At 44.0% G+C, this 12,772-nt stretch overlaps 1 protein-coding gene across 3 annotated transcripts in view; it reads left to right on the forward strand.

Annotated features, from left to right (window-relative positions):
- The first annotated feature begins 691 nt into the window (after nucleotides 1-691).
- The window catches only part of LOC106852088 (hepatocyte nuclear factor 4-beta-like), a 45,108-nt gene continuing 33,027 nt past the window's right edge, over nucleotides 692-12,772 (forward strand). For 2 of the 3 annotated variants that reach the window (XM_088172083.1, XM_088172084.1), the window contains exons 1-2: nucleotides 692-791; nucleotides 7,908-8,034. The gene's annotated coding sequence lies outside the window, so the exon portion shown is untranslated. Of the gene's footprint in view, nucleotides 792-7,907; nucleotides 8,035-8,381; nucleotides 8,494-12,772 lie in introns of those variants that run through there. The other variant, XM_088172085.1, reaches the window with a different exon arrangement.

The following is a 12,772-nucleotide window of genomic DNA, read 5'->3' on the forward strand; positions in this document are numbered from 1 at the left end:
TTAAACCTCATCTTGTTCTACCCCCTGCCATGGTCAGGGACACTTTCCTCTATCTCAGGCTGCTCCAACCCCCATCCAGCCTGGCCTTGAACACTTCCGAGGAAATCTGCAGAGAAAGTCATAAAAGATGTCATGGACCAGGCACGTGAGAGTATCACAAATTGCTAATGGCCACTGGTGTGACCAGATATGAAATATCGATTTACAGCTCTTTTTATGGCTGCCAGATATCTCTTAGTTTTGCAAATGCACACTCTTTAATCAGTGGATTTCCATTCACCTTTCCTGTGGTGGTCTGCCCAAAAAGGCCCAGACTAAGAGGTACTTTTTGAACCAAAAATGTTAAGGAGGTACCAAACCTTTACAGCAACCTGGATGTGCTCCCTGTTCTAACCAGTCCAGAGAAATCCCTGTTACCTGGTAGACGTGGTGTTTTCTTTCCTCTGTTTTCCTCTCCTTTAAGGAGCTCCATGTTCTGTTCCCACAGCCTTAGAAGCAGGGAATGGTTATGGGGAGAGGATCCTACTTTCCAGCTAAGTCCTCTCTGATATAAATCTGCTCCATTGGCTCTGATTTTATCAGATCAGTGCAGCAGGCAAAGCACAAGAAGTGACAACAAAGCAGGTAAGAGATCCCCACTGGTTGTGTGCCCAAATATTACAATCAAAACGTTTACTTCAACCATGTGTCCTTTTTCAGGGAGGAGGGGACATCAGGAAGGCTCCTAATCCTTGCTGTGCTGCCAAATGATGGAAATGTGAAAGCTGCCAGAAAGAACAGGGATTAAAAGTGTAAGTGTTGAATTTTTGGTGTGGAAAAAAACCTAACTATCCCATGGGGAAAGTAGTAGCTCAGTGTTGAATCTGTCTGTGAAAGGTATTTCAGTTGAGTTGTTAAAATACTTCTTAAAATACTCTCTCAGTCAGTTTATGGTGGTGGTTCCTGAGTATTTTCAGGGGTCTCCTTTGAAGCTGTATTAGGATGTCTGACACAATTCACACCAAAGGAGCCCAGGCTGAGAAGCCAGACAACATAATTCAGGTGGGGTTTTCCTGACCACCCTGAAGATATTTTTAATTTTTTTTAATAGTACATTTCTGATCAATCTGGGAAATGACACAAGAAAATCACAACAACACATACAGATATGTACTTCGAAGTGTTGAAGTGTTTTATTTTCACTGCAAACTGCTTTGAGATGGAGCTTTCCTGCAGGGTTATTTGTGCAGGCTGTGTGGTTCAGGAGTTCTGCAGAGAGTTTCAGGAGGGACCTCCTGCCTCACAGGGGCTGGGGGTGGTGAGCTGGGTTTCCCAAAGAAAGAGTTTGAGCACTTAGGGCTGAAGTCACAAATGGAAAACGTTGCTTGATCGTGGTTTAACTCAGTGTGTCCCAGCCCAAAGTATAGACCTTAATCTATAGACTTTTTCTTGCCCTCTTTGGCTTTGCCCATTAGAAAGTCCCTGAAAATCCACCTCCATTTCCACCAGGAGGTTCCTGAGGCACCAGGGCACAGATCTCCATCTCCTCATGCCCACCCTGGGACCATGAGCATCCCTGGCTATATGGGGAGGGTGTTCCCAAAGCATTTTTAGTCCTGGAGCTCAGTCTGGAGAGTTGATTGAGAGCTGAGCCATCAGCAGAGACAAGGGCTGGCACCAGGGCATGGGATACAGGAGGAATTCGTGGCCCAGGGATAAGGGAGATGTCCCACACCTCAAAGGTGACTCCTCTAGCACTGAATGAGGAGGTGAGGGTGTGATTCCCCTCAGGACTCTGCCTCAGGGCGTTTATCCAGCTGTGGATGGATAAGCCTGAGACTGGGAGCCAGCACCCAATTCCTGCAAGGCTGTGGCTGCAGGCAGGCTTCTTCCCGTGGCATTTTCCCTTGGCCAGCAGCTCCCCGAGTGCCATGCCAGCTATTTTGGAGCCCGGGCCAAGGTGTCTTGCTGTCTCCACAGGCTGGAAAAGGAGCCTTGGCAGCACTGCCTGCTTTGCACTTCTGATGTCCCAGCTGCCTGGGCTCCTCAGGGATTTAACCCTGCCTGATTTGCCTGAGGCTACAGGCAAGCTCTTGTCAGCTGATCACAGCAGCTCAGATCACTATTAATTCATGAGTAAATTATCCTTGCCAGCCTTTTCATCATCACAGAAATCCATAAAGACAAGTCTTGCTATTTTCCCCCACTCCTTTATCCTACTAAAGTGTGATAGAAAAAGCTGGTTTAATTACCTTTCTCTTGCTGATGAACTTCATAAAGCACAATAAAAAAATCCACCCTGAGTCTGAGTGATGTGTTCACACCATCTAAAAGATCTACAAACCCAAGCAACTGCATGACTAATTTGTCTTGTGTCATTAATTATGTCTCATCTCAGTAGAGAGAATGGGATTGACATTACTGCAGGGAATTTTCCTAATGGCTTGTGTTAATTAAGGAGTGATTCTGGAATAAGGAAGTCCAGCAAAGAGCAAGGCCAGCAGCAGAGCAGGCAGAGGGTGTGCCTGGGGATCACTCTGGGTTGAGGCAGTAAATCCCTGGGGTTATGCAAGGGCATTTTCCTGGGGCTCTCCACACATCACGTGCTCAGAGGCTGGGGTGCTGTGTGTGAGAGGGAGGGAAAGCAGGACTTAAACCAGTGGGCAGCTGGAAACCATTTCTCCAGCAGCTTTGCCAGGCTGGATGCCCATGGCTCCTTCTTCTCCTTCTCCTTCTCCTTCTCCTTCTCCTTCTCCTTCTCCTTCTCCTTCTCCTTCTCCTTCTCCTTCTCCTTCTCCTTCTCCTTCTCGTTGGAAGCTCTTCATTTGTTCCCAAACTCTTTTTAACTCTCTTTTCTTGGTTGCATTGAGCAATTTGCCATCCTGGTGCCAAAGCAGGAGAGGAGGAAAGAAGGTGATATTTAACCTTCCCAACTTTCCCACTAGGGAGAGAAAAAGGTCTGGAGAGGGTCAGTGCAGAGGGGCTGGATCCTGACCTGGGAGCCATGGGAAGGTTGCTCTTGGGTTTGTCGGTACTGCTGAAAGCTCTGAAGTCTGTGAGGACCCTTGCAGGGTATGAGACCTAAGTGTTGCTGTGATTTATTGAATTCACTGCTCATGGGAGAGCTGGGGGAAGCCCCTAATCCACTGAGCAGTGGCCTCTGGGATGGTGTGCTGGGGAAAGACCTTGCCCATCCTTCCCCAGCAGGAGCCTGGGCAGGAGCAGGGTGAACCCTCTGCTCCAGGGATGGAGGACAGTTCCCACAAGCAGCAACCCAACATCTGTCAGGCACTTCAGCTGCAGCTCATAATACTTTTATTCCTCCCTTTGTTCTCTGCCTTTTATCCTTTGATGGCTTACCAGGCCACCCAAAGCAGACGAGATCCCTGGGACAGCGTCTCACGCAGCAGAACAATATCAGGACAAAGAAATGCTCCCCCGATTTCCAGGGAAAAGGGCAGTAGCACTTCTCAGAAGGTTTATTTAAACATGGCTGTTTATTTTTGCTGGAGATTGAGTTACCTTCCCTTATAGGAGTAATGTTTTTGGAATCCTCCTCGCTTCGCCTGTAATAAATCACAGTTGTCTGAAGGAAACGAGCAGGGCTCTTTGTCATTTTTTCTTTGCTTTTCCTCCATTGGCAAGTGAAGGAAGTGCCCCAAAAAGAGCAATTTATTATGAACTTGCTTTTGACATTGTTGGCAAGTCCTTGGCATGCTGGCTACATCAATTACTGCCCTATCTCTGGGCAGACAGAGCACAAAGGCACAGCTCTTGTTTCTAATTGTAGGTTGGCAGGACCTCTGCTATCAGGCAGCACAGACAACAAAGAGAACCAGAAGAAAGGCTCCCAGCTGGCTCTCAGCGAGGGTGGCAGGGCTGCAGGGAGGGGACCCCAAGCCCTGGGGTGACTCCAAGCCCTGTTTTGTCCCAGCAGCTGCCAACAACCACAGGGACAAAACCCTGTCGCTGGTTTTGTGGCTTCTCACAGATGACGGGCTCTGCTCCTCCGTGTGGACAGGCAGCAATGCAGAGCAGCACCCAGGGCTCCTCAGCTCTCTGTCAGGGGATGGCATTTGGGCTGAGGAGCAGCCCACTGACCTCGGGGAACAGCAGACTGATGGAGAGCACTAAGACTTCAAAGGAGTTCTGAAGTGGCTCTGACTCTTCTCATCCCCTCTTTATTTTTCTTTTTCTTTTTTTTTTTTTTTTTTTTGATCAGCGTTCATTGAGATATGCTGCTCTGGGCTAAATAGTTTGGAAGTGTTTGGCTGATAGAACAGCTGGAACTGGTAATGTCCAGCATCTAACAGGCTCTGTTGTGATGTTGTTTTACTTGTTTTTCCCCACGAAGTTCTGAGGAGCTTCTTTTACAAAGAATAACTATTTTTTTGGTGTAACCACGAATGTGTACATCTAGAGAAACTGAGCTTGCATAAGTAGGACAGGAGCTGCTCATACATCAGTGAGTGAGCAATGGGAAAAGGAAAAAATAGGGTGAAAATCACAGAACTTCAATAATTTGAAATGCCATTTTCCTAGGGAATTGCCATCCTCGTCTCTCTGTCCCTGATCGCTTCTTTATGGCTTGAGACAGAAAAGTGCCCAGCAATGAGACACAAATATCTGTCAGGTGGCACAAGTGGAGATGTTTTCAGAAGGAGAAGGCACCTTCCCAGCACTGACCACCATGAATGTGATAGAAATGCCTTTATTTGGGATCCTGGCAGAGCACTCCTGTATAAATAATTGAGCTAAAAAATGGTGAGTGTTCAGTTCTTTCTGCTGGGTAGTTTTGTTTTAGTCCCCAATATTATTGGATTTTTCTGAGTATCTTGGTGTAAAGGTGGTGTTCTTTGATTGACATTTATTTATTAGACTGATACACATTCTGCTTTATCTGTTGTAACCTTTGAATGCTGCCACACTGCAGAGCTGACAATATATACTCAAGAAAATAAAAAAAGGTGCAGTTATTTTAGGCTTTACAAGGCTGGAAACGGGGGAAACTGTTTTGATTTCCAGTCTCCATCTCTCTTTAGTGGTGTTTAGGATTTACAAGGACTTGGAGGGTGTATGGTTCAGCAAAAACATTTCCCCAGATTAGGTGATGCTCATTCCTTGGTCTTTTTTAAAAATATTAAAATAAATTTCATCAGATCGTGGAGCTCAGAGAGTCTTACACAAATAATCCAGGTTTTGGGGAGCTTGTCATGCTGAGTGGGTTCTTTGGTATCAACTGATTTTATTATGGATGGAGCCAGAGCAGAACCACATTAGAAAAGGATATTGTTACAACACTTTCAGTATCAACAATGCTACTTGGAGAGGAATAATCTGTTCCAGATGACTGCTAAGAACGCCTGTCCTTTTTAGAAGGGATTTTTTTTTTTGTTAGTTGATTTATTCTGATAAAATTTGGGATCATTTAGATTCCTGTCAAAGAGTCAGTAAACATGAAGATAATGTGATTCACAGAACGGGCAGTCTGAGAGGCAACTTTCATTTAATTCAATTAGATGGGCTTTTATATTGGATTTATTTGTTTTATCTTGAGTATTGTAGCAAATTTTTCTCTTCATGAAAGAGGAGGCAGACTACAATTACTGCAGACATCAAAACTGCTGGGTTAATTCCAGGGCTTTTCCATGCCACTGGCAAGTAATGGGACTGCAGCTACCTGCATAAATAACTGGATGTAACAGCAGCCACTGATAAAACAGAGGAGATTTTGAGAGGCTTGAAGGAAAAACTCAGTTTGTGATATATATATCACACCAACATTTCTCACCAGACCTGTGTGAAAGGCAGGCACCAAACTGAACTGTTTGAAATTAAAGCAAAAAGATATTTTAAATTTGATTTTGCTGGTCTGAGGGGATACTGGTAAATTAAAGTTGCTTTAAAGTGCAGATTTCTTCAGTCTCTTTGTGGTCTTTCTTTGTCCTGCTCCTGGGATGACATCCATGCTTTTTATACATTTGGGACACATTTGGGATCTCCTTTCCAGCACTGGTGTCCCTCTGTCCCAAATATTCCTGCACAGAGAAACAACAGGCAAGGCAGGGCTGGGAACACCCCTGGACAGAGCTCAGGAGCAGCAGTGCAGGAAAATATTCCATGGCCAGTCTGGCAAGGGACAACCTTTGAATCTCCCTCTGGATTTCTGCTTTGCCAGGGATTTCAGCTCAGGGTTTGTGCCTGTCCCCAGGCACAAGGGTGTGAGCAAATGCTGTTGTGGTGTGCCTCAGCTTTTTATCGTGTGTTCTTCTCAAAACTGGCTTTATCTGGGCTCCCTCCCAGCTTCCCTTGGATCAGGTATTCCCAGGAGCCATGGGGAGAGCAGTGGGGGCTGCACCTGGATGCCTCTTCCACTGAGCAAAGCCCTTGGTGACCACCCTGACAAAGCTCAGGGCTCGCCCCTGCTCTCTGCACATCCACTTCCATCTCTCCAGCCACTGCCTTTTCCCTCCGAGGACTTCATCTGGGTTTTGATTGCTGCTCCAGCAGGCATTAGTTAAGCCTGAAAGGCTTTTGAAGATGTTCCCCAGAGCTGAGGGCAGCTGAGCATCCAGCAGGGGAAGAGTTTGGGGGAGCTTTGTTAGTCCTGGATGAGCAGATTCCTGTTTTGTATTTGAAATAAATCTGCACCCGCTTGGTTAACAAAATATTATGTTCAGGATAACTACCTGAGCCACCTCGCCAAGCCAAAGAGCAATAGCAGGGTTCCAGAAAAGCCAATATTAAATCCAGAGACATCAACATTAGTGAAGTAGGACTAAATTATCTGCAGCTGGTGCTGGCTCTTGCCTGAGGCTCTGAAATAAGTAGCTCCCTGGAAAAGAAGGCAAGATGAAGGCTGTGCTAACGAGGAGCAGAACCAAGCTTGGAGCCCAGGTCACGTTCTGTTTCCAGCCCTATCAAGTCCAGTCAGTGACAATTTTTCACCTCCCATCACTTGTGCACCAGCCACTCCATCAAAGACAAATTCCTCTGGCAGGGAGGAAGGATCCAGTCCCACATGGCTGCCCCTGCTTCCAAGGTCTAGGTGAGAAGCAGAGATCCATTGAAACTTCTGGTTTTCTTCATTCAATTAACTTTTTCTAATTGTTAATTGCGTGTTAACCGTGATCAGAACTCATTACCAAGGGCTTTTCTCCTCGCTGAGCATCACCTTTGAGTGCAAGTCTTGAAATATTTGGGGGAAATGATGGGTAAACATCAACCATTGCTCTGTGCTGAATGTGACTTAGAATAGCAATGTATGAGCAAATTAAAAATAAGCACTAACATCACCTGGATATTCAGAAGCCTTCACTGTGTGTTTCTGATCAGTTCCTATGGCAAAAGGGGTCTTAGAAGAAACAGGGATTTCAGACATGAGTTATTTACTGCTGTGATTGGTAAGCTCCCCTCTCACATGTACCATAATATTATTTTTAATTAATATCTCCAGATTCTCTGGAGAACCCGACTTGCCATGTGAATCTCTATATCTAAGTAACATTGAAAATGCCTCTACTCCTAACTGTACCTAGAGCTGCAGAATCATAGAATGGTTTGGGTTTTGGGAAGGGACCTTAAAAATCCTCTTGTTCTAATCCACCTTCCACTATCCCAGGTTTCTCCAAGCCCCATCCAACCTGGCCTTGGACAATTCCAGGGATCCAGGGGCAGCCACAGCTTCTCTGGGCAAGCAGGAGATGGGCATTTGTATGAGTGTGGCACTTGTGCAGCACTTTGGGGCATGTTGTTGGGCAGAGATGGATATAATGAGGCGTGGAAAACATAAATTCAGCTGGCTGGGAGCACGGGGTGAGTAATTATCCCTGTGGGAACACAGCAGGTGGATTAGTTACTGGGCTGCCTCTGCAATAAGCAATTAAGGGAAAACATCTGTTTCACATCAGCCATTTCTCCTTTTCCAGGATACTCCTCTGGCCTGTCTCTCTGATGCTGCAACCTGGAGACAAGTCATTTCTGCAAGGAGGCTGTGCAAACATCATGTGTTCCTGTGTGGAAAGCAGGGGAGATGGCCAGGAGCAACAGGACACGGTGAGGAACATCCGGGATCAGCTCCTGCCTCCCTGGTTTGGTTTTCTATTGGGTTCTGCCTTGTTCCATTCCAGGACAAAGCTGTTTCCAGGCACGGGGAACAGCCCTGCTAGAGGTGCAGAAAATGAAGCCGGCAGCCAGCTCTGCTCAGTGACTCAGAATCTCTGCTGCCATCTTGAGTAAGAGCAAAGCCTGAGCATCCGAGCCAGGTTTTTAAAGTGGGGTTTGTTCGATTAGCCAAGCCAAACTGATAGCTGGTGTCCAAAGTTTTGGAAAGGCTCTGTTTGCACCAGGAAATGTTTCCATGCCCACCAGGGTATCCATGGCTGATGCTGAGTGAGAGCAAATGAAGCAAAATGGTTTTTGTATTACCAGCAGGATTTCTTTATGCTCTGGGTGGATTTAATTGGGAGAGATTCTGTTCAGAATGATGGTAAATCCAGAATAACCCTGCTTTAGGTGAGCTGGTTTCTGTGCTGCTGCTGTAGATTGAAATTCATAGAAGTAAGAGAAGGGATTTCTAAATTGTGGATATTTCTTACTGGGATAAGTTATCCAGTATGTAAATCTGATGGTCTATAGATGATCACAATGTCTATGGATCTGCCTGCTAAGAGAACATAGAAAAATAATTTCTGAAAGTGTGGATTTCATTATTTAATTTATCCATTTTGCCATGTACTACTTTTTTTGAAAGCCCCTTATCCTTATTGCTCTTGTCTGGCATTTATTTTTCAAGCAAGTATTAGTTTAAATTTCTGTAAAAATATTTAATATGCTTGATCATCAGTGTGGGGTTTAGCAAAGCATTGGTGTGTCACCTGCTGTGCTCACAGAAAATGTTGGTTATTTTCTTAATATCGTGATGTAAACTCATGAATATACAACTGGAACATACATTTGGGAAAGAAATGTATCCACCCTCCTTTAGAATGACATGAAAATCACATATTTAATTTAAAGTACAATGGAATTGTTTCTTGGCTTGAAGTGCTTAAGCAATAATAGAAACTTTTGCCTAATCTCTGTTTTACAGATTAAAATACAAATATTTCCAGTGCAACCAGAATTTATTAAAGCAGGCTATTGCTTGGGGAAATATGCCTTTGGATGTGTTTCTATCAACTCTCCTGGAAAAAAAATGAATGTAATTAGCATTGCATAATCTCCTAGAGAGAAAAATGGGCCAAAACGTAAGTGCATAAAGAGAATATTGCAACTGTGGAGTATAAATTGCTTGTGGCTGCCAGGCTGGTTGTTATTCCTGGGGGCCAAAGCCAGTTAGAAACTCCTAACTGGAAGAAAGCAGCAAGGCTGGACATGTCCAGGAGAAAGATGAGATGAGCTGTTGTATAAAATTAGGAAAACAGAGTTGCAGAGTGACAGGGAATTTGTTTTATGTCTACCTTGTATACCCATCAGTGAAACTCAGGCCAAAAGGAAATTGTTCCAGTGCTTGGTGATGGTGTTTCTCTCTGAGTTCATGGAGACTCCACTGGCTCATGAGATGTTGCTAAATCATTTTCAGTAATTGTTCCATTCATTCTCATGGTGAAATCAGTTCTGTGGATCACCTCCTCTTCCAATTAAAACAATTAGCTGATTAAACTCTCTGCAGGCAGTGAGATCAGGTTTGGGTGATTCTCACGATGCTTTATTTGGTGGGGAAGATGTGCACGTGGGACTGAGCTGCTCTGGTTTCCCTCTTCCCTTCTGCTGCAGTTATTATCAGCAGGGATGTCCTTGCAGCATTTCTGAGCAGCACCTGGGCTGGCAGCTCCCATCCCCTAAGTGCTGCTGAGGTCTAAATAAGAGCAATAAAGAGTTTTTCCCTCTGCTAATAATTCATTGGTGTTTTTGTGCAGAATTCTGGTCTGGAGCAAAATATAATTGGCAGGCAGCTTTTAACAGGGGAGGCCACAGTGACCTGTTTGAGCAAGGGACCAGGGAATAACAGCCCCATGCAATGCTCTAAACATCACTGAAATCAGAAAGGAAGCTTGGCTGGGAGAGCTCCTGCAGGATTGAAGGCTGTTTTCCCCATTCCTTCCCTGAAATGTCTGGAGGAGAGAACCCAAACAAACAGGAGGAGTGAGATTAGGTTATTCCATGTGTCAGTAGGAAAATAGCTGTAGTAAATAGGTTTATGGTGTAAAAATGCTGGTCTGATCTCTCCCTGAGCCTGTGACATTTGCCATACATTTGGGTTCACCAGATTTCCTAAAAACTCTGCCCTGAGGGAATTTTGACACTGGCAATTCATGAATGAAAAAAACCAGAGGAATGTATAATTTGCTGGTTAAGTCCAATTCCTAAATGATTCATTTGATGTCACATATTCCTGAAGATATGAAATGCTTCTAATTAAAGGCAGATGTGCAAAATATAGCCTATAGGATGGATATAGGGAAAACATACTTTTCCATGTGAGTGGCAAAGCCCACAGCCACAAATACCTCTCCAGTATGGCAACCTCAAAAATGCATCCACAAATATTATTCATCTCAGTGGTCTGCAAGGATTTATCAGGGGGTTACAGCTTCCTGAAAATATCTGTGAGACTCAGGGCTTTGGAGATGTGTGTTTGTCACTTGGCAAACAGTCACTTGCTTTTGCTATACCCACTAAGAGAGCAGCAATTATGAGTAAGACAGTCTGGAAGTATTCAAAAATGGATATTAGGGGAAAATATAGCTGGATGTTTCCAATAATTTCTTCAATTTAAAGTCATGAAAAGCATCTTTCCACACGTCAGTGTGTCTGCTTACTGCCTTGTTCTGGGGGGTGGGGAATCTTTTAGACAGGAAAATCTCCCTGAATTTTCCCCAAATACTTTTAAAATAACTTGTCATTTTGGATTATGAAGGATGGTTTGGGTTGGGAGGGATTTTAAGGATTATCCCATTCCCTCCCTGGCCGTGGGCAGGGACACCTTCCATTATCCCAGGATGTTCCAAGCCCATCCAGCCTGGCCTTGGGCACTGCCAGGGATCCAGGGGCAGCCACAGCTGCTCTGGGCACCCTGTGTCAGCTCTCCCCACCCTCACAGGGAGGAATTTTTTCCTAATATCCCATCTAAACCTAAATTTTTGCAGTTTAAAGCCATCACCAAATGCCCTCTCCAGCAGATGAACACAAAATCCTGAAACTCCAGGGGTTGAGTAAGAGGAGTCTTATTGATGAACAATGTTTTTCTTATGGACAGAAATGAATCATTATGTTGCATCTATAATTCTTTGCTTTCTCCACGGTCCCTAAGGCATTTTTAAAAAATATCCCTCACTAGAAATTAAAAAATAAAGGAAAATTCTCCATGGGATATAGGCCTGGGAGCCTTTTAGAGATGATTCACACAGTGCAGTGTGCTGCAGGCTCTGAGGGTACAATAATGCACCCAACCATCAGCAGCATCTCTTCCCCACATTCACATTCATGTCCCTCAGAGCTCTGGTTTGTGAAGGAATCACAGCAAAAGCTACTGAGCAGCAGTGCTGGATTAAAGATTTGCCAATGAGTCTCATTTTCTATCTCTGCATGTCCTGCTGAAATGGGTATTTTTGATGGGTGCAGATCTGGAGAGCACAGACAAACAGTGAGACCCAGAATTACTGGGGTTTCTCACCTCTTGTTTAAAAAAAAAAATAAAAAATTGGGATTGGTCCTGTGGCTCAGTTCTCTAGAACAACCTATTGCACCTGATGGAGCTGAACTCAGTGATTCTTGTCCTTTCCAGCTCAGGATATTCTATAATTCTGTGATCTTTTCTGGCAGGTTTTCTCATTTTTCTTCTTGACTTTACCCCTTTGATGATATTATAACTCATAAAAGTTTACTCCAAAGCTGCATCAATTTCAACACAATAAACACTTCAGATAATCCATCATTAAAAACAACAACAACAACAAAATCAATATTTATTTAGGTCTGTGCCTGTTTCAGCTTTCCAGACCCCTGCAGAAATGGAAAGTTGTTCTCCAGAGCACTTAACATGTTGGTTGAGGACTTCTCCCTTTTACCCTGATGCTGAACTCCAGCAAAGTGTTTGTGTGTGTGTGAACGAGCTGCAAGGCCAGATTTGCAAATATATAATGGATTGTTGCATAAAAAATGGATTTAACCTTTGGGTTTTATTTTGGTTTTAAAAAATGGTCTGTCTTCCCTCTGAATTTTTTATATTTGCACTTAGTTTACTTAGAAGGCAACACTGAATGGAGCATTTTGGAGGAATTCCACCTTTGTTCTGAATTATTAACTTGTCTGAGGAATGGCAAAGATAGAAAATCTGGGGGAAAGAAACAGAAATCAAAACTACCCCCAAAAATGCTGCATCATTTCCCTGGAAGGAGTGTTGTTCACTTTACTGTAAATCTGCTGACGATTCCTGTGATCACAGTCAAAGGTCAACCCATTCCTGGTGATTCTCTGAGATAAAATCTGCTGGTTTATCTCATAAAACAAAAACACAGCGTGAAGACAATGAGGAGAATGCTTTAGAAAAACATCTTACAACCGGAAAAGGTGAATTTTGGTGACATTTGAGTCTTCATTGAGAGAAAACTGGATCCAGAGTCCACCACAGAAATCTTAAATTACAAAAGAAAAACAAGGGATAAGATGAATGCTTTTAAACCCAGAACTAGGGATTTGTAAGATACAAGTCAAAACCTGAGTCCTGAGTTAATTTTTGGGAATGTGGGAGATTACAGTTTAGAATAGATGAGTATAGCTGTGATAGAAG

Source organism: Sturnus vulgaris, chromosome 12, assembly GCF_052056855.1.
Source record: "Sturnus vulgaris isolate bStuVul1 chromosome 12, bStuVul1.hap1, whole genome shotgun sequence".
Lineage (NCBI taxonomy): Eukaryota > Metazoa > Chordata > Aves > Passeriformes > Sturnidae > Sturnus > Sturnus vulgaris.